Raw genomic sequence first — 22,667 nt, 5'->3', positions numbered from 1 at the left:
TCTCTCTCAAATATCTTGTATCATCTTCACCTTTTCAATGCCAGGGGTCCTCAAACTTTTTAAAGTGGGGGCCAGATCACGGTCCCTCAGAGAGCTGGAGGGCCGGACTATATGAACTACTAATTCCTACTGTAACACCTCAGCTGCGCTCACTGCCCAAAAAACTTGGCGGGCCGGATCAGACTCCTCTGCGGGCCGCATGTGGCCCGCGGGCCGTAGTTTGAAGATGCCTGTTGGAAGCACTTTAAGGCATATCCGAATTGCCAGCAGCACCCCTCTTGCGTTTTGGGGCCAATATGCAGTAAAACGAAGGTTGTTTGAACACAAGCCCTGTGATCTGATAACTCAGACGGCTGTCAGTGACTCCTGGGCACGGAGCGTCTACAGCATGGAGAGCCGACAGGGAGTCACCTCCCAGGCGGGGCGGGCAGCATGGCGCGAGATTTCACTGTGTTGCCCAGCACTGCGGAATTTAAAAGTTCTGATTTGTTTATTTCTGAAATCTTCCATTTTAATACTTTTGGACTTCATGTACTGCAGGTGACTAACTGAAACCACAGAAAGTGAGGCCGGGAATGAGGGGGACTTACAGTCCACGCACACACATGCACGTGTTTTTTAGCTATAGCTGCCCATGAGCTTAGAAGCAGACACCTCCGTGGGAATGAGCCCACCCAGCACCCACACCTTGGTGTCCACACTTCATGCCCCACTAAAACGAAGGAGGGTTCCTGGGAAGATGGCCAATCCCAATGTGAGAGCATCAGGAACCACCTGAGTCTAACATCTCTTCTTATGCCAGAAAGTAAGGACGTGTTCAAACAAATAATCAAGGTATGTCACCCAAATATTCAAATGAGCTTGAAGCACTCCCATTGATTGGCCCAAACTGGGATAATTTGAGAAGCAAAATAATGAAGAAAAACATAAATTATAAACTGTTGGGGAAAATTAAGAATCAGTGAGTAACATTGCAGGGAGGGAGTGGGAGAGAGAGAGAGAGAGAGAGAGAGAGAGAGAGAGAGAGAGGAGAAGGAATTGTCTTCCTCTCTGTAGAGTGCCCTGGGCACACTGGGAAACGTGGACGAAGTGTGGATTGGAAAGTCATCACTTTTCAGCCATCACAGGAAATCTCGGCTCAGGGAAGACGGATCAGTGGTGTTGAAGCGAGAGGGAAATTCCGGTTAGGAGCGATATTAGTGTGCTCCACACAGATTGCTCATTATTACAAGGGAAAGAACAACAAGTGCACAGAGGGAAAACTGGATGACCTCTTGACCTGGTCACTGACGGCAACCTTGCCCACGAAGGGCGGGTGGAAAGCACATGGCTTCCAACGTGACACCCAGAGAAGGAAGTGACATCACCTGTGTCGTATTCTGGCCTGGAATCCATGTCTGGGTCTAATCGTGAAGAAACAGCAGACAAACTCCAAATGAGGAAAGTGCTTTTAAAAAGGGGAACGGGGTGTTGGTTGAATTCTTAAAAAATGCCATTGTTACAGAAGACAAACAGAGGCTCTGGGGAAATGTCCCACGTGGGTGTGCACTAAACATACCTGGCACCACACGCAGTCAGTGCCTCTAGCTGGACGTGTGCAGATAATATAAATACTCCGAGGGTCAATATTAGAGGCACTGGCAAGCTGCAATAAAGATGGCAACTGCGATTAAAAGTTTACTATGACTACGTAAGACAATATCCCTATCCTTGGGAAATACACATTGAAGTATTTGGGGATCATGGTCCATAATGTATGCAATTTACTAAAACATTTCAGAAAAAAAACAAACACCAACATACATACATCCAGAAAGAGAGCATTTGGTAGAGCAAATGGGATAAAATTTAACAATACATGGATATAAATTCAAGCCATGTTTTCTTTGCCTTAGTCTGATTCTTGAACCTATTCTGCAAGTTTAAAATGATTTCCAAGCACACTTTAAAAAAATAAATAAAAGACCTTCTCCATCTCTGAGGTGTGCTTTATTTTTAAAAAAATTTTGTCTCCAGCCAACTAAACCTATAAAAAAGGAGCATTTTAAAACCAGTGCTATTTTTGGCGTTTTCTTGGTAATATGACTTGCTATAAAAGGTATTCCTCAGTAAATACAATTGCACTTTTATACAAAAGTCCTGGGTACTTTCTGCTTTCCAAACAGGAAACGTGGCACTACACTGATAATAAGAAAGAGAAAATAATTATTTTAGCAGGTGATCATGTTGTTGGATTTGAACAAGATTTCCAAATAACCGGAAAGGTGGGTGTGGGCGGTGACTAGACTTCTGCACTATTCAAAAATAATCTCAGAAAATAATTTTTATTCTCTAGGTATTTAAAAAAAAAGATTTTAAAAATTGATTTTAGTGAGACAGGAAGGGAAAGGGAGAGAGAGAAACATCAATGTGATTAACTGCCTCCTGCATGCCCAGTAACCTGTAACCTGACTGGGATCGAACCAGCAACCTTTTTGGTGCATGAGATGATACCCAACCCACTGAGCCACACCAGCCAGGGCTCTCTAGGTCTTTTTAATAAATATGTCCATTAAGAGCAACCTGACTGACTAGTTCAAGTTCCAATTTGCTACTGACTATCTGTGTGTCATTGGATAAGTTAATTAACCTCTCTGATTCTGAGTTCCTTCATCTGTCAAGGTGGAGATAATAATAAAACACACCTCAGAGTTATGAGTAACAAGTTGATATATGCAAAGAGTTTAGAACAGTGCTTGGCCTAGAAGAAGCATGATAGATGTATCTTGTGTTATTGTCATTTATCTAGTAACTAGAGGCCCGGTGCATGATATTCATGCACTTGGGGGGGGGGGTTCTCCTCAGCCTGGCCTGTGCCCTCTCACAGCCCAGGACCCCTCGGGGGTTGTTAAGTTTGCAGGCACACTTACTTCCAGGGGTGCTTAGCACTGCTGGGGAAGCAGGAGAGGCTCCCACCACCACTGCACTCACCAGCCATGATGAGCCCGGCTTCTGGCTGAGTGGTGCTCCCCCTGTGGGATGCACTGACCACCGGGGGGCAGCTCCTGCATTGAGCATCTTCCCCCAGGTGGTCAGTGTGCATCATAGCGACTGGTCATTCCAATGTTCAGTCAATTTGCATATTAGCCTTTTATTATATAAGATGTGCATGATATTCAAAAAGATCATTTCAGTCAACCTCAAAATGCAGAGATTGTACAAGATCTCAGAGCTGTTTATTTGCACACCAAATGACCAATATTATTAAGAATCTAGTGGCCCAGTGCACAGAATTCATGCACAAGGATGGGGGAGGATTCCCTCAGCCCAGCCTGCACCCTCTCTGATTGGGGACCCCTTGGGTGATCAGGCCTAACTGGTGGTCGGATATCCCTCTCACAATCTGGACTGCTGGCTCCTAACTGCTCACCTACCTGCCTCCCAGATCACCCCTAATGGCCTCTCTCTGCCTGCCTGATTGCCCCTAACCTCTCTGCCTGCCTGCCTGATCACCTTTAACTGCCTCTGCCTGCATGCTCAATTGCTCCTAATTGCCCTCCCCTGTGGGCCTGATATTGCCCCCCAACTGCTCTCCCCTGACAGTCTGATCGCCCCTAACGGTCTCTGCCTCGGCCCCCACCACAATAGCTTTGTCTGGAAGGAAGTCTGAGGTCCAGAAGATGGCCAGTTGATCTGGTCTAATTAGCATATTACATTTTTAGTAGTATAGATAGATTATATATGATAGTATTGCTTAAGTGGGGGGGGGGAGCCTTTTTCATCAGGAGGAGATGCTCTTGTCAGACGACAATACATTATACCTATATCTGGACTGATAGCCAGCCATATGTACTATACTGCCAAACTAGTCATTAAAAAATTGAACTGCTTTCATACACCTCACATCGAACAATTGTTGCCCTTAAAACCCCTCCTTAGGTTCTGCCTTCCCAGTTCACCCAGATTACGTAGGTTCTGATTGACCAGTTTCTATGCCAGTCAGCGTCAAAAGCTTTACCTCTTAGGCAGCCATTGGCTCCTCACACTTCACCCAGATTTGGTCTGCTTCTATGCCAGTCAGCATCTCTGGGACTATTCGGGAAGTGGGGTTGATCAGCAGCCCCAGTGAAGGCCTGAAAGAAAGAGAGGCATGGCTGCTGGCCAGGCTTAGAGCAAAGGAGAGGTAAGTGCTGATCAACAGCTGCCACGAAGGCTACAGATCCACCCTGCTTCTCACCCCAGGCCTCTCTTTGTGCCTGATCCACAGCCCCTTTGGCACTTAGTGCTGGGTCCAGGCTCCTGCAGCCGGGCAGTCAGTGCCGGGTCACCACAGCAACCCTGGGTTTTTATATATTAGGATTATTTTCATAAATAAAAACAAACAAGAAACTTATTAAAAAGCTGGCAAACATTGCTAAATAACTCTGCTGATGTACACAACTTTTAAAATGGCAATTGATGAGTATATATTGCAATCTAAATAAGTACAACTCATCCTCAAAGGATAAGTAACTTACTGATGTCAATCAGATAGAGATTGGCATACCTGATGTAGTTCTCTGAGAAGCAGAGCTGGCTTAAATTGTCCCACAAGAGCTGATTGTTAGATTTTCAGGAATTTGGCATGCTGGGTGGTAGCTTGAAATCAGTCATGGTGGGAGAATTTACACCAGGGAAATAGGCAAAATATAACTGGTTAAGGCTTTATTTCTTGAGGATATGGTTTTAAACACTTATTGGCACACCACTCCCTAGAAGAAACGTGGTCCTTGGGTTTTGTTAATGAGAGTCTTAGTTTCATATTGATCATATATTTCCACTTTTTGACTAAAGTGTTACTTTGATATTTATTAAAAAGTCACTCTGCTTAGGTTTTAAGATTATTCCTCCTAAATCAGGTGGCACCTCTCTAAGTATGGCTACACAGTAGAATCATATGGAAGCTTTTGAGCATTCCAACACCAAAAATGCACCACAGACTCACTGATTCATAATTTATGAGTCATGGGTGTGACCTAGGCTTCAATATTTTTCTTAAAACAACGGAGGTGATTCCAGTGAATGGCCAGTTTGAGAACTACCATGCCAATTCTTCCAAAGTTAGACATTTAAGGTAGGCTATTATCATGTTACTATTAACTTGGAGTGAAAAGTCATCAAAGTCCAGAGTACTGCCCCAGCCAGTTTTGCTGAGTGATTAGAGCATCAGCAAGTGAACTGAAGGGTTGCAGGTTCAATTCTGGTCAAGGACCCATACCTTGGTTGCAGGCTCGATCCCCAGTAAGGGCACAGGAGGCAACCACTGGTATGTCTCTCTCACCTTGATGTTTCTCTCTAACTGTCTCTTCCTCCTTTCCATGCTCTCTGTAAATCAATGGAAAAAATATCCTCAGGGAGGATAAATAAACAAAAAAGTCAAGAGAACCTAATGTCTCCAATGTGACACTAAATAATAGCAGGTAGTGAAAATACTACCATAATGTCAACCAGATGTAATCAAGTCCTTTGTTTTGGGAAGCAAGTGTTGACCTCTTATCTTTGTCATTTCCACGGGAGGCAACCCAGTTAGCCATTATCTGTGACATATGGGAAAGTGAAGATTTAAAAATAGCAAAATTGGCCCTGGTTGGTGGGAGAGTTGGTTGGTTGCAGGAGGCAGCTGGTGGATATTTCTCTCATTGATGTTTCTCCTTCTTCTCTCTCTAAAACCAATTTTAAAATATTAAAAAGAAGAAATAATAAAATACAGATCATTCTAGGAATTAGTATTATATGATTCAGATTTATTCCCACATGTAACTTGGAGTATAAGTTAGAGCTACCGTTCCTAACTGCACACTCTGTATAGAATCCATGCTGATTTTAAATTTTTTGAGTGTTGACGAAGTGCAAAAATATTTGTGCGGCGAGGACACAGGAACCATCAGAAAAGCGCAGACCGAGCTTCCTTTCAGCCTTGTGGGTGCCAGTGAGCTGCATTCAGCGCTCGTTAAACCTGGAATTCCTGCAGAATTCATCCGCATCCGCATGGCCGGCCTGCTGCTTTGTGTCTGTTTTGATGATTCAGCTGTGGAAATGGCTTTCACTCAGACCAGTCCAACTCAACAGATGTCTACACTAGGCATCTGCCTCTTTTGGGGTCAAAACTCTCAGCACACAGTGGGAGAGGTGGAGAGAAGGCATGGAAGTAACTCCCAGGGAAACAATGGAGTGACTCCCAGGTGCTCAGAAAGGGACATCCATCCATCCCGATGGAAGAGGACCTCCTGTGGGGAGGGGAGGGAGCAGGCAGCATCAGCAAATATGGAGCTGGGTCTGTCACGCTCTGCAGCATGTACTGCAGAAAATAACAGGACACTCACAATCCACAAGAACACCAAGCCATTTCCCCACCCCGCTTTCTTGATCCCAATGAACATAGTGAAAAACACGTTGTTTCTACACAAGTCATTGTTAACAACATCATGTCAAACATCGCCTTCAACAAGCCCCCTGCCCAGCAAATCACAACCTAAATTCCATTGACAATCCTCAATCAACAGATATCACTGCTGACCGAGGAGGAAGGAGAGAAGGCCCTGCCTTCATGTAACTAAGTCATCTTGGTGAACCCACGGTTGCTGGAAGGCAAGAGCATGTTAAGGGTGGTTCATTGAGAATAAAATGTACCATTTTTTAAAAAATATTTTATTGATTTTACATAGAGAGGAATTGAGAGGGATAGAGAGTTAGAAATGTCGATGAGAGAGAAACATTGACCAGCTGCCTCTTGCACACCCCCATCTGGGGATGTGCCCTCAACCAAGGTGCACGCCCTTCACCGGAATTGAACCCGGGACCTTTCAGTCCGCAGGCCGACGCTCTATCCACTAAGCCAAACCGGTTTGGGCAAAATGTACCATTTTAATGAGCTGTTTGTTGTTCTTTGAGGATAGGTTTCAGGGAGATGATTGATATAAGATTCTTAAGTGTAAATGTTCATTAGCCCTGTCCTTTATCACACACTGTCATTCTTTTTTTTTAAATATATTTTATTGATTTTTTACAGAGAGGAAGGAAGAGGGATAGAGAGCTAGAAACATCGATCAGCTGCCTCCAAGGTACATGCCCTTAACTGGAATTGAACCTGCAACCTTTCAGTTCACAGGCTGATGCTCTATCTACTAAGCCAAACCGGTTTTGGCCACACACTGTCATTCTTTAACATGTTTTCCTGAAGGCAAAGATTTCATGTCATGTCTATACCTGGGTCTTCATAAGAGAACTTAAATCAACATTTCCCTTAGGACGGCTGTGTGGCTCTGAAGGACCTGATTGAGGGGGAGTTACCTGCCCTGCCCTTGTGGTCACAGACTAGGATGCCCGAAGATCTTAACACAAATGAGTCTTACCTGCCTGGCTGGGAGCCTCATTGCCAACCATGACCAAACCAAACTGCAGAGTCCCTGAGTATGTGGGAAATCCTCCTGGGTGGAAGGAAGGCATCTGTCAGCTTCCACTTTCTGGTATGGCAGGAACCCTTGTGAAACTCAACATGGGTCTTTCTGACTTCACCAAATTATCATGATTTGAGAAGCCACTTAAGTACAAAGGTCAAATTCTGCTCCTGGCACTTCACCCAGATTTGGTTCTGATTGATCAGTTTATAATCCAGTGAGCATCAAAAGCTCTGCTTCCTAGGCAGCTATTGGCTCCTGGCACTTCACCCAGATTTGGTTCTGATTGGTTGGTTTCTATGCCAGTCAGCATCTTAGGCCTATCAATGGGCCTGATCAGAGATGTGGGGCTGATCAGCAGTCCCAGTCCTGAGAGAAAGAGAGGCGAGTGTGCAGGCCAGGCCTCAAGAGAGAAAGGCAAGGGCTGATCAACAGCTGCCACGAAGGCTATGGATCAGACCCTGCTTCTCTCTCTAGACCTCTCTTGGGCCTGATCCACAGTCCCCTCAGCAGTTAATGCTGGGTCATGGTGTCCTCAGTGGCAGTCAGTGCTGGGTTGCTGCCGGCATTGACTTCTCGTCGGTCGAGCCTTCAGTTATTTTGGATGTTACAAACCTTGGGTTTTTATATGTCAAAAACATCTCTGAGGGATAAGCACTATTTTTGTTCCTACTTTACAGATAAGGGAAAAGTGAAAGATTGAATAATTCACCCAAGAATATGAAGAAAGCAGAGTTTTACTGTTCTCGCAAAGAGTGATTATTTCTGGATGGTGAGATTTTGGGAAACTTAAGCAGAGTTTTATGTATTTTAAAATTTCCCTAGTGAATATTAATTGTTGATATATCAAAATATTTTTATTTTGAGAGGAAAGCTTTTTATTGACTAATTTGTTTATTTTGCAGACAAAAAACTACCTATACAAGATGATCAGCAGAGTTCACGGCTGTGTGGCTTTATGACAAATCACAACAGCACGTTTCCATGAGCGGCTATTTTAGCAATAACCAATCAAAGAGCCGTGGCATCACTGCATCTCACACAGCAGGTGCCACATGTGCACACTGGAACTGGGTCAGCCAGAGTACTACCTGTCATCAGCGTGTTCCTTTATAGAATCATTGCCATGTTGCAAGAATTTCACCGGCTGCTTTGTTTGGAGAGGTTTACGATGAAGTTCTTTTCCTGACTCCCCCACCCTCTCTGGAGAGCTAACGTCCACAAATAACTATAGACCAGGGGAATCAGCCCCAGTCACATGGAACATTATTCTGAACAATGCATAATGTCATGGCCTGCTACCAAACCCTGTGGAAATGTCAGGAGGAAATCGTTAGGTTCTCCATGTGAATGACAAGGATGTTCGCTCACAATGGCCAATCAGGACCGGTTAGACTGGTGTCCCACGAGAAAACACTTTCAATGCGGCTGAGGTCACCGGAGCGAGCGATCTTATCGTCATTGGATCAGTTCCCAACCGGCAGGACACAGGCTGCGTCTTTGACAGCCTGAATGTGCCTGGTTTTCTACGTGTGTGCAGACCTGGAGCAGGGCTGGCCTGGTCCAAGTTTCCTCTCAGCATCCCTGGCCCAAGCTTTACTCCCCAGGAGATATGCTCAATTAAGAGCAACAGGCCATGTTCTTATACTTACAATGTTACTGTAGCTCCTGTCACTGCTGTGGCACCAAGATGCAGGGAATGCCGAAAGGAAGGCTCTGTGTTCCTCCCCCTTCACCTGCGCCATCCCCTCCCACCCCCCTTCTCTCCGAGCCCCTGCTACTCCACAGGCGGTGTGAGCATCCCCGGGAGCTTTTAGAAATGCTTAGCGAAAGCGCCCTGCCCCCATGTGCTGCGTCAGAATCTGCGTTTAACGAGACCCTCCAGGTGGCTCCATGCACAGGACTGGACATGGGACATCCTCCGAAAGTCACCCTTTGTCCTGACGACACAGTAGCTTAGGGCATTAATCCTTTTCAGTGTTTTCATTTCTATGTCTCCACTGTCATCCAAGGAATGAACAATCTAGAATCAGCCCTCTTCCCCTAGGCTGATGTAAGACCCATCTGTTGAACCCTTTACGAGTTACAACACACACTTTCAGACCGTGGCCCGTTGGTGCCGGCAGCATCCCTGAGAGGTGGACAGGGGTCCAGTTTCACGTCACAGAGTGGGCGGCCCCAGCTGGCAGATGGGAGGTGACACGCACCAGGACACACGCCACTCCTGTCCCTGCCCAGACATGACTGGGCAGAAGCTCTGAACCAGAGCGGCAGGGCAGGAGTAGGGGGTGAGGGCCTAAGACAGAAGCCACTAGAAATCTGGTGGGAAACTGGTTGCATCATTTGTAGCCGCCTTATCTGATTTCATCCCCGACAACAGGGATAGACAAACACATCTGTTAGATTTTCACAGAGGAATTAGGCCTCTTCCTGAGGAGGAGCTGACACAATCCCATGCAAGGGGAGCAGGAAGCCCGGCCCTGCATGTGGGGTCCCGAGCGCTGTCCCCACCGGCTCTGAGCAGCCCGCCGGCAGGTGGCAGGCGGTAGCCCCGCCCCAGGTCTGTCCTCTGGGATACTTTTGACTTGTTTCACCAAGACCACATGTTTAGGAAGGCCTGTCAGACATCCGGTGACCACCTGCTCCCTTTCCGGGCAAAGTAACGTTTGCTCCGTATGTCCCTGTGCCTGTGGAAGCTTCCCACTGCGCACATGGTCTCCTTCTGGAACAGGAACCTTCAGCCGTGCTTCAGGGATTTCCTCGACAGGGACAGTCAGGAGAGCCTCTGGGACAAGATTCCGTGCTAAGGCCATTGCCAGGCACACGTCCCCTCCATGCACGAAGCTGCCTGGGGCTCTCATGCAAAGGTCAGGCGCTGACCGTGGCCCCGGCCTCTGCCTGGCTCTGTGCCCAGGGCAGGCTGCTCTTCAGCAGGCCGCCCCGGAGGACAGCATGAGACACCTTTGCCAACACAGATCCCATCACCAGATTTCGACAGGCTCCTTTCAAGAGTTTCCAGGTGAAAGGAGGTTTGGCAGTTTAGGAGGTCACTGAGAAAGTCTGGGAATGCAAGCCTTCTCATGCAATTTCCAAAATGTCTTCCTGGATATCCGAGGAAAGGCCTGGCACACACAGGAACATGCAGGCCGCTAGCCATATCTCAAGAATCTTTCTGTAAGTGAGGGGCTGTTTCAAAGCATGGAAGGGCTCCGGCCCACGGCGTGCTCAGTGTGGTGGGATCTCCTGGCATAGCCGTGCTTGGCTCTCTGGGGACGTGAGCGGAAGACAGCCCTGTGCCCAAGGTGGAGAAAACAATACAGAACCAGCAACGGACAATTCTCCCTGCTGTAAAGTGAACGCACGCCAGCTCGGCACGGGAGAGACCGCGGCCCATTGGGTCCAGCGAGCCTGTTGCAGGAGGACTTCGCCCGGCCATGCAGCAGCAGGACTGCCGACAGCCACAGAGGTTGGCCCTGTCCTGGTAGCTCTGCTCTGGCATTTGGCAGTTTTTTCTTTTTTCTTTTTTCCTTTTAAAAAATTTATTATTTTTTTAAATAAATCTTTATTGTTTATATTATTACAAATGTTCCTCATTTTTTCCCCCTCCATTGCTCCCCTCCACCAGGTTCCCACTCCACCCTCTGCCCTTTCCCCACCCCCATTGTCCTCATCCATAGGTACACAGTTTATGTTCAGTCTCTTCCACATTCCCCACTCTCCTTTTCCCCGAGAATCATCAGTCCACTCCCCTTCCATACCTCTGATTCTATTATATTCACCAGTTAATATTGTTCATCAGATTTTTTAATTCCCTTGGTTTTTAGATTCACTTGTTGATAGTTACTTATTTGTTGTTCATAATTTTTATCCTTATCTTCTTCCTCTTCCTAAAGAACCCCCTTCAGCAATTCATATAATTCTGGTTTGGTGGTGATGAACTCCTTTAGCTTTTTTTCATTTGTGAAGCTCTTTATCTGGCCTTCGATTCTGAGTGATAGTTTTGCTGGGTAGATTATTTTTGGCTGTAGGTTTTTGCTATTCATCACCTTGAATATTTCTTGCCATTCCCATGTGGCCTGAATGGTTTCTGTTGAGAAATCAGCAGACAATCATATGGGTGCTCCTTTATAGGTAACTACCTGCTTTTCTCTTGCTGCTTTTAACATTCTCTCTTTGTCTTTTGCTCTTGGAATTTTAATTATGATGTGTCTTGGTGTGGTCCTCTTTGGATTCCTTTTGTTTGGAGTTCTGTGCGCTTCCTGGACTTGTAAGTCTAATTCTTTCACCAGGTGGGGCAAGTTTTCTGTCACTAATTCTTCCAATATGTTTTTGGTATCTTGCTTTCTCTCATCTTCTGGGACCCCCATAATTCTGATGTTGGTTCGCTTGAAGTTGTCCCAGAGGATTCTTACACTATCTTCAACTTTCTGGATTCTCTTGCCTTCTTGCTTCTGCGGAGGAGTGTCTTCTAGCTCTTTATGTTCCAAATCTTTGACTTGATTCTTGTGATCTTCCATTCTGTTTTTAGGACTATTATAATATTTTTTATTTCAGACAATGTATTCTTTATTTCTAGTTGATCCCTTTTCATATCCTCATAGGTCTCGTTTATTTTATCAGCCTTTTCTAGGAAATTCTTGAAAAGCCTTATAACTGTGGTTTTGAACTCTATATCCAGTCGCTTGTTGTCCTCCATTTCTTTCGTTTGTGATCTGTTTCCTTGTCTAGGCATTTTCACAGCTTCCCTGAGTTGGTAGCCAAAGCTGTAGGCTCCACTCTGAAACTCCACCCAATCCAAGCTGAGCACAGAGTCTTTTGCAATTTTCCAAGTCTAAGGCTGTCTCCCGGCGTAGACACAGCTGATCCTCACAGCCAATTGGCCTGGAGGTCAGTTCCTCCCAATGATACCAACAACAATCAAGATTTAACTGCAATAAGGCTGTACACACAGTCCACAGAGGGGTGCACCAAGAGTGTCCACCTCAGGTAACTGGGAGGCTGACCCACTGAACCATATAGGACACTTTAGCACACAAAGCATTTGGCAGTTTTTCTATGCATTTCTGAAATACATGTTCCTAATGGAGTTTATGTGCATGGCATGCATCCTCTCTTAGCCATCAAATGTTAATACTTAGTATTGGTTCATTGATAAATTCTATCACTCAACTATAAAAATAGTAGATGCTACAGTTAACACGAGGAGGCATGGGTAACACATCTAACCATGGGCCCTTGCAGAGGATGGTGCTGCAAACACATACATGGGGTCTTGTTACTAACTTTGCCGTTCATGCCACACGTGTCCACCAATCTCCGGCTGGTCCTTGGCGTTCTCAGCTGGAGTTCTCCTCCTTCCAGTCTGGCATCTTCTCCTGACTCTGGAAAGAGGACCTCCTCAGCCATGTCATCTGAAGTAGCTGCCCCTTACTAATCTTTATCAGGTCAGATCATTGACTTACTTCATAGTATCTGCTGTTGTCTGTTACAGCATTGTTACATCTTTTATTTGCCTGGTTACTGCCCATCTTCCTCATCAGCGTGCCAAGTCTCGAGGACAGGAATTGTGCCTTTACTCTCCCTATCCAGCTTCCAACCAAAGCAAAGTAGGTGCTCAATAATTATATGTTGAATGAATTCTAGCTCCATTTTCTTTAAGTCAAACCCAATTTTTTCATCAACATATTTTTTTACCTACACACACAAGTCATCATACAATGTGGCCATTTTAGCCTGAGAGGCATCTCCTGAATTTGAGAAATAAATAGTCCTCTTGATTCTGAAATCTGACTTAAAAATGAAAACGGCTGCCTTTCTCCAAGGGATAAACTCATTGAAGAAACAGACAACCATTTAACCACTGGCTACAATCAATGACAGAAAAATCAACTGTTCTTAAAAACAGTGCCAACTCCATCGTTTAGTTCATTTTAAAGAATATGTCACTGGTTTGGAAACTCTGACTCGTCAAATCAACAAATGCTCCTTGATCTTTCCTGTAGCTGTGAATGCTCCTATCGCAATAGTGGAGGTTTAGACACACAGCTTCGGTGAGTCCTCCGATGGGAACTACAGGGCACATGAGGTGTGGCTTTCCTGCATGGCCCCTGGGAGGTCCCACACTGGTGCGGCGTCACCAGCATCTGCGGAGGCAGAGCTGGCTCCCGGGCTCCTGGCTTTCCTCTCCTGGTAGACAGAACGATTTCCAGTTGAGCACACGGCCCCCAGGAATACAGATGGCATTTGCCAGAATTACGGCCACATTTCTGGCTCCTGTGCAGCTATATGCAGTCATGTGACTGAGTTGTCCTCAGTGGGATGCCTGTGGAGCCCACCTATCTAAGGTCACAGCATTATGGGAAGAGGTGCGCCTCCTTTGCCCTTGAACCCTATCTGGGATGTGGACTTAGGAGTGAGGCAGTTGTACCCCATTGAGGGAGGGTGCTGGAGATAAAGGACCTGGGGAAGCTTAGACTCTAACCTGAGAGCTTTAACTGCCCATCCTCTCTAACCCACTGCTATCCCACTGCCACGTTCACATCCCAAGAGCTGTACCTACACAGAGTTCTTTGCCCCCAAATTCTACATGAAAGAATGCATTTGATTGTAAGTTCACATTGCTCCCCCTGCCCCAGCTTTCTGTTCTCCCTGGAATTCTGCAGGCATTTCCGAGGACATGAAATGACAGAGTGTGCCTGGGGATGGGATGTGTGTCCAGTGCCGTCCTGGGGCGAATTTTACCAGGGCTGAAAAGCCATCTGGGATGACGCTCGGAGCCAGTGAACTTATCGCCAGGATGTGTTTTGATGCTGAGGCCCTTCTCCAGGAGGAGACAGTTCTTTCCTCCCAAAGAAGATTGAGAAGAGTGAACCGAAACCCAACATCCTCATTCAGAACACACCGCAGGGCGGAGAATTCTCTCTGCCCAAACCCGGTTTTCAGGATACAGAGCACATGTAGCCTCTGACGTCACATCACAGCCAGCTCTGGGGGCGGGAAACCTTACTCCTGACCTGCTAGCAGCACCTGAAGTCAATGTGCCCCTTGGAGAGCCTTTTCTTCGTTCGCCTTGCGGGAGTCACATGGCTGCGCGTCACCACATTCCTCAGAAACCGAGCTCCCGGAGTCCGCAGGCTGACGGGCAGTGCTCTGCCTATAGGAACATGCTTATCTGTGTGGAAACTGAGGCACAGAGAGATGGCACAATCGCCCCAGGTCCCACAGCTGCAGGCCAGGCTGTCCAATTGACTCAATATCTTCTGGTCGAAGACTGAACTTCTGCAATATGTAATCCCAAGTCAGGAATTTGCTAGATTTCAGGAACTCAGTGACCCCAAAAATGGTCAGAGCCAGTCCACATGGATGCTCACATTCCTATACACAGCCTGGTCACTCCCCATCTGCCCCCCCCCCCGCCCCAGCCAATTCTGACTTGCACTTGATCCTGTTGAGTCTGAGGGGACAAATTTTCCCTTTCTCACCTGAAGTCTAAGACCTGTAATCCACCCCTCTGCCCTTTCCACCACATACTGTGGCCTTCGTTTGCCCTCATTCCCTGCCCTCGCTAGCAAACACAGAGGGAGGACAGACTCGGAGCGTGCTGTGGCCACCCAGGGCACCAGCCACCTTCTCCTTCAGAATCGGACACAGACACTGCACGACGAGGCCATAGCTTCCAGGCTGCACAGCCATCCATGTGCTTGGAATACTTCACCCGTCCCACAGGCGCCTCTGTCTCTGCCTCCTGGCTCTGCATTCCGCTCAGAACCACTGAGCCGGGAGGCCCCGGGGGACTGGCCGCCAGCACGCTCTCCGGCACCTGGGCCAGCACCAGTGGAGCGTGCTGTGCCCTCGCCACGCCCGACTCCAGCCTTCGCTGGCACAGGGGACGCTGTCCCGGAGAAACCCTGGCACAGCCGAGTAGCTAGGGTCCAGACTGAGTGCAGACTGAGCCAGTCACTTCACTCACAGGTGCCGCAATGCCACCACCTTGAAGGAACCAGAAACCTTTCTTTAAACGATATTCTTCATACAAGCATCCCAGGGTTTCTGTGGCCAGGGGTTGCCATCCAAACCATTGTCAGAAGCTATCATCATGTAGTTTTGTGACTGCAGGGAATGCCTGCGAGTAGCCCCATTCTGGTCACTCAGCGAGCCCCTGCGGTGGGATTATATGACGTTTCCTTGCCATTGAGGTGTGTGTGGAAGGAACACGTGACGCTCCCAAGGGCTGTGTGGGGGCCTCCACAGCTGGCTGAGCTCTGTGGTGCGCAGCCAGCTGTTTGCCACATAGTTCCTAGAGGCCACAACAAGGAAATACCCAACCAGCGCCGAAGGGGTGTGCTCTGGCTGAGTGGTCACCCTTTGTTGTTTTAAGACATTGACCTTTTTGGAGGTCATGTGCTCTCACAGCATGACCCACACCAACCTGATGGGTATAGAAGTCAGTATCCATAACTAATTAGGGAACATGATTAGGGTGACCCACCCAACTAAAATACGTAGCGATGTGTGAGGAACAAAGCGATGCCTGCTGAGCAGGCTCTTACTGGAAGCCCAGAGGGTGGTGTTCTGTGTTTTCCAGGACACCCTGACCTGAGCCAGAGGGGAAGCTTTGCCGAACTTAGTAAATGCAAGGTCTTTGTGGGGAAGCATAGGTCTCTGTGGGGAAACATGGGACTTGGTTGGAAAGTTTGTATGGAGGAAAATTCCGAAAATAGGAGCAGGCTGAAGATGGCCCTTCATGTTTCTTGGAATTCCAACTTTGGGGAGTTTGGCTGAAGGCAGCAACCCCTAATTGTTCCTTCACCTTTCCAAACAAATATGTGCACATGCAGACCCCCAGGTGTTTACTGAATCTTTACACTTAATCTTCAGGTATCCTTACTTAAAGGATGCTGTAGACACACGTGTCCCCCAAGATTACTTACCCCACTGATTGTATCTGAAAGATAACCTTTATCTCAAATGGCTATAACCAAAAAAGCCTGAAGAGGCAGGTGAATGGGACTGTCTGGTTCCTTTAGCCAGGCCATCCCTTAGCCTTCTCTTTCACAGCTAATGTGTCAAGGTAATTCATCTGTTGCTCAGGCTTTGCTGGTCAGCCCCAGCAGGTCTTGGGAAGAGGTTTGAAAGCTGAATACTAGCCATGTGTGTTGGTTGTTTTGGGGCAGCATGTGACGAGGTACTGAGTCTGAGTCCCTATCTAGACCCAACCTCTCCTGCCAATCCTGTGAGCACCTCTGCTCTGTTATGCAACTGAAACTTAGGGCATGCTTGTTACTACTGCAAAACTGAGCCTGTCCTAACTGAAATGTATGACATTTTCTACATTTCCCATTGGCCTCATTTTTAAAAAGAAAAAGCTGAAAGAGCCTTGGTGAATGCCTGAATGTTTCAGAGCAATTAAAACCGGTCTGTTTGGTCACTGTGAATCAGTGTGTATCCTTTCTGGCACCAAAGAGGATACTCCCCAGAGGTCTTTGTCTTTTAACCCCCATCAGAGCTTGTGCTCAGAGAGACCAGAATGGGAGGTCATGTCCATATTCCAGCTTAAGGAGGAAGAAGATGAAGCAGAAAACTTATGTCACCACAGGAAACACAGCCTCAGTAATTCTTCCAAAACAAGTCTCTGGACATGGCAAGAGGTCTGCACTGTTCATGTGACTTCCCAAGCAGCGCCATGCTGGAGGCTCTATAGACAAAAGCAAGTCAACGGTCAAGGCTTAGACATAAACTTCGTCCACAGCAGGCAGCACCTCGGATGCGGTGCCTGTGAGGGACTTGGGCCTCAGCATGCTTTTCTGTCTTACCTCCCACTGGGCAAAGCCACAGCAAAGGCTGGAGGTCAGAAAAGCAGGACTCTGGGCTCGGCCGCCCTGGTCTGCGGGTGGGAGTGACTGAGGACAGACTTCCCACGAGATTGAAGGACCATTTGGAGGATGTCTGCTGGTCTCTCACACAGAACCCATGTTTCCCGGGAGAATGTTCACAGGCCTTTGCTGGCATGTGGTCCTGTGCCTCCACATGCAGCTTCCCCATCAGCCCGGAGTTAAGCGAATGAGCACTGCATACCCGTGTCTGCTGCAGGCAGCGTGCACCAGGGGCGATTCATGTGTGCACCAGAAACGCTTCCCCTCATGTCCTTCTCTTCAGAGCAGCCATTCTTGCAAAGCTTTCAATCCATCATGGCTCTTGGCCTCTCTGGGGGTCTTGCTTCCGTTTGAGAAGCTGATGGAGAATACGAACTCTCTCTCACCAAGAAGGCATATGCATGTGCTTAGATTAAAAAATGTTCATGGCAGGGATGCACGAAATTCCTTCTGCCTGCGGGAATTGTGTGCCTCAGTCCTGCTTTAGATACATAAGGAAGGCGCGTACATGCTTCTGCATGCATACTGTATATACATACATATTCTTTCTCATGACTCAACCATGGCAGCAGAACAGCAGGGCGGAGTGTGCCGATAACATGCAGGCAGGGAACTGCCATTTTGGAGCATCCCCAGCTTTAATCAGAATGAAACATCGGGGTAAGCAGTGCTATCTCAGGACACAAAATGATTGCTTTACTCTCCCAGGCTGACAACTCATATCTGATTTTCTTGAGCAAAGCTGGTCATGTCTCGCTCCATGTGGATGGCTCCACTGAGGCTGGAGCAACACAGAGTTCCAAAGCTGACAGGCACTGCAGGGTGATGAGGCCATGCAAAACAGCTGGAGGCTGCGCCTACACCTTCTGTGATCGATAGATCGATTGATCTATCGTGTTCCCTGCCAGGCCCGCCTTGTGACACTGTGGACCCAGGCCCACCCCTCTGACAGGGCTGGATCATGTCTTACTTCATCCTAGAAAGTGTTCTCCTGTGATAAACAAGAGAGGGCCCTGGCCTTACAGAGAAAACATACCTGTCGAATTCATTATTAGAGTTAATATTGGGGTTCACATTTGGTGGGAGAGGTATTCAGGGAACGTAAGATTCCTGGCATTTTTAAGATCCCACATGTAAGGAGAGCACCCACAAGTGAGGGGAGCACCCACAAGTGAGGGGAACACCCACAGATGAGGGGAGCACCCACAGGTGAGGGGAGCACCCACAGGTCAGGTGAGCACCCACAGGTCAGGTGAGCACCCACAGGTGAGGGGAGCACCCACAGGTGAGGGGAGCACCCACAGGCCAGATGAGCACCCACAGGTGAGGGAAGCACCCACAGGTGAGGGGAGCACCCACAGGTCAGGTGAGCACCCACAGGTCAGGTGAGCACCCACAGGTGAGGGAAGCACCCACAGGTGAGGGAAGCACCCACAGGCCAGGTGAGCACCCACAGGTGAGGGGAGCACCCACAGGTGAGGGAAGCACCCACAGGTGAGGGGAGCACCCACAGGTGAGGGGAGCACCCACAGGTGAGGGGAGCACCCACAGGCCAGGTGAGCAACCACAGGTGAGGGAAGCACCCACAGGTGAGGGGAGCACCCACAGGTGATGGAAGCACCCACAGGTGAGGGGAGCACCCACAGGTGAGGGAAGCACCCACAGGTGAGGGAAGCACCCACAGGTGAGGGAAGCACCCACAGGTGAGGGGAGCACCCACAGGTCAGGTGAGCACCCACAGGTGAGGGGAGCACCCACAGGTGAGGGGAGCACCCACAGGCCAGGTGAGCACCCACAGGTGAGGGGAGCACCCACAGGTGAGGGAAGCACCCACAGGTGAGGGGAACTCTCTTGCCAAGTATAGCTGGAAACCCTCCCAAAGGCCATGGGGCTCACACAGTCAGTCAGATTACTGCATTGCTCATGCCAGAGCCAAGGATAAATCTAAGACACGCGGAAGGGTTGGGGAGCTTCTTCCTTTCCTACCACTTGAGGAAATGGATCGGCGTTGCCTCTGAAATACGAAAGAAGCCTCAGCTTCATCAGCTCATTGTACAGCAACACGGGAAGCATCGCCAGCCGGTTCCCTCCGGGAACTCCCCACCTCTGTCTTGTATCTTCTCATCAAACAGCCATTGCGTCGCCACAGCAATCACTTTTCCAGTTCCACTCTCTGCCTGTGTGCAGGACAGGCCGCTTTTCAAAAGGCGAGGCCGTAAAACCTGGACTCGCTTCCTTCGGGCTCAGAAAAACATGTCCGGAGTCACGCAGCCCCAGAGGGCTGTTAGCTGCCAGGAGTCCTGGCCATTGTCAGGCTGAACTCTGTGTCCATCGCCATATCAAGTGGCGAGAACAATGCCCCTGCAGCTGCCGACTCAGACACACCCCAGGTCTGTGTTGTCAAAAATAGGAAAGGAAAAGGCTGGGTGCAGGGTAAGTCATCCAGGGGGAAGGGAAGCCGGGAAGGAACCGGCACTGTGATTGAGCCCGGGCCCCATACAGTTGGTAAATTACTCAACTGTGTTAAGTGCTCAAAGAGCTTAAAAAATGACAATCAGTCAATAATTTGCACCTCTGGGCTCCCACTTCCCGCCGAGTCTCTCTTTTCTAACCTCATCTGCCCCTTTCTCCTTCGTCTTTAACCTCGTCGCTAACCCAGCCATGAAACCTGACTTCTTTGAATTATTTCATTTCTCTGGAGAGCATAGGGCCTCTCAGCAAATGTTTCCTAAGTGCCTCTATTTTGTATTCCCCCCAAATTTCAAGCAAACGAAACGAAAAGAAAATTAAATCCACTGTAAAACAGGAATCTTTGTTTGAGTTATTGCACACACAGGCAGGTGGTAATAAGTATGACATCAATTTGTTAATTTCAGATAAATTGGTAAACCACTCTTTATTTACGAGAGTATAAGTGGACACAATCGGTTTTTATTTTATTATTTCAAGAGTTTCTACAATTAGCGTTAAGAAAGGCCCTGACTTTCAGATCCAAGATGTGTTCCGGAAGCTGGGCAGCCTGGTTCTTACTGTCCGTGAGAGCACGTCCACACCTACAGAAAACAGTTTCAGTTTGTCTGAGCCAAAGACACGCCCTGAAGCCAGATATGGTGCGTGGGGCAAATGGCAGATCTGGTGAATGGAGAATGGCAGTCTTGCAGCTCCTTTCACACGCTGGCGTCCAAGGGGAAAGGAAGGTGCATGGGGCCCACTGGCGGTAGGCTGGGAGGCAGGGAAGCCAGGGGGATCTCCAGGATCGGGTGAGAACAGCACGGAGACACCCTTCCTTCCTTTGGGAGTGCGGCAGAGGTGACAGGAGCTCCCACCTGGAGGGGGGCTGTGGGAACAAGAGCACCAGCAGCTGCCCTGGCGGCTGAGGCTGCGCCCAGGAATCTAGAGAGAAAAGACGGACCTTCCAAAGGCCTGCTATCTTAGGGGCGGAAGCCGGACAGGCCCCTGCAGGTAAAGCTGACCTTGGCTGAGGAAGCTGCAGGCTGGGACGGGCCCTGCCTGGGAGGAGGCTGTGATCAGAGCAGACCACCCGGCGTGGCCGCTTTCAGTCACTGTGCTCACCAGGCTCAGTCCATGCCGTCCATCGCATGCCTTGCTGGTTTGTTCAGGCTCTTCTGGGTCGATTGTGGGATGTGCTAAGCACATGTGTCAAACACAAGGCCCGCGGGCCAAATCCGTCCCGCCAGGCCTTGCAATGTGGCCCGCACCGCGCTGTCATCACTGCACTCCGCTGCGTTTCCATCACAATGACAGTTTATGACTGTTCAATAAACCATTCGGCCCACGATTTAGGCTGGATTTTAGATTTTGGCCCCTTCTCTGATTGAGTTCGACACCCCTATAATGGAATGATTTATTTTTCTGTCTGACTGCCACTTCCCCCATCACCTCAGTTTATAATGATTTTTGATGGAATTCCTCGCAGTACAATTTTAAAGACACGTATTGGGTTTTTCTGAGTGAGTGTCCTCCAGCAGCATATGTGACTTCGGCAGAAAACGCACTGATGGCCGCTGAGTGCTTTGGACACAGCCCGGGTGTGAGCAGTTCCACACGACACCACCGACTCAGGTTCAGCACCCAGAAGAGCAGAATCTTATCACTTGACCAATTCGAACTTCCCTTACATGTTTCCCACAGAGAGGGGGTGCCCATGTGACAGGGACAATTGGAAGTATGCTAAGATGAATGCTGGGGTTCAAAAGCAGCCAGTCCGCCTCGGAAGCAGAGCCTAAATCCTCACCTGGAGAAGGAACATCTGGGACCTTGGTGCTCAGGGACCCCTCTGCCAGCATCTGAGGTAACTTCCCGCTGCAGAAGCTGCTTCAACCATTTGCCTCTTTCTCCCCTCCCCCCACCCCCTGCAACCCCCAAGCGAGAACTCTTGCCAAGGGGGTGGGGTTTTCTCAGAATCGGAATGTGGGCTCCATTCTCTGTTGTTTACTCTGCCCATTGGATCCCAAGAGTTCCCAGAAAACCGAGCTTCTAAGACTAAGGATAGTCCCGGGTCACTGGACCACTCAGTCCACGTGTTCAGTCCAACACAATTGGACTATTCCCACAGGAAGTGGGTGGAGGTGAGAGAAGTGAGACACGGCCTTGACAGACTGACAGGAATGAGAGGAGGAGAGAGAAGCACTTTCTCGGGACTAGGAATGGAGCCCATGACCCTTTGGTGCGTGGGTCAACACCCTAACCACTGAGCACACCAGCTAGGACATAACTCATTCTTAAATTATGTGGGAAAAGGAGGTAATATTGTAATAATCAGGGCACTCAGACGGATAAGTGACAATTAGGTGATAAAATTGCATTGTTAGCACGGAGGGGCGTTTGTCCTCTGACTGTCCAGACTGTTTCTGCGACCAGGAAGGACCACGGTTCTCTCAGGGGCCTGGCCCGACCACAGAGCCATCCAGCTCCCTTCGCCGTGGTCACTGGATGACCTGCCCACTCTACAACTGAAAGATGAAGCAGAGGGGCCGGAGTCCGGGAGGCCAGGACACAGGCTTTATCGGTGGAGAATACCCCTGCCGGGCTGCCTTCCAAGGAGAAAAAACACATGTGCCGAGGTGAACACGCCTTTTGAGGGGAGGAAAAGGAAGGGACAGGGCTTAGGATACTTGGCACGCGCTGATTGGTGGATTCATGTAAGGTACCTGATTAGGGGCCTAGGGACTTAGGAATCAGGGGCTTAGGGTACTTGGCAGGTGCTGATTGGTGGTTCAATGTACAGTCCATTAAGGTGCCTGGTTAGGAGCTCAGGAATGTCTGTGCTGCAGGTGGAGTTTACGTCATTCTCTGTCCACCAGTTGGAGGAAGGGAGGATCTATCATAAACCTTGATTTGCGTTCTGAGCCTCTGGATA

The 22,667-nt window shown here is 48.6% G+C and overlaps 1 long non-coding RNA gene across 1 annotated transcript; it reads right to left on the bottom strand.

The window, feature by feature from the left end:
• Nucleotides 1-20,157: 20,157 nt before the first annotated feature.
• Nucleotides 20,158-20,806, bottom strand: LOC118718467. The gene is made up of 2 exons (XR_004987824.2): nt 20,700-20,806; nt 20,158-20,340 (listed from the first exon to the last, which is right to left on the bottom strand). It is a non-coding gene; the product is annotated as an uncharacterized LOC118718467 (long non-coding RNA).
• Nucleotides 20,807-22,667: the final 1,861 nt, after the last annotated feature.

The sequence above is a fragment of the Pipistrellus kuhlii genome, unplaced genomic scaffold, assembly GCF_014108245.1.
Source record: "Pipistrellus kuhlii isolate mPipKuh1 unplaced genomic scaffold, mPipKuh1.p scaffold_m20_p_14, whole genome shotgun sequence".
Classification (NCBI taxonomy): Eukaryota; Metazoa; Chordata; class Mammalia; order Chiroptera; family Vespertilionidae; genus Pipistrellus; species Pipistrellus kuhlii.
The sequence above is the reverse complement of the archived record's forward strand: the minus strand, read 5'-3'. Positions and strand labels throughout refer to the sequence as shown.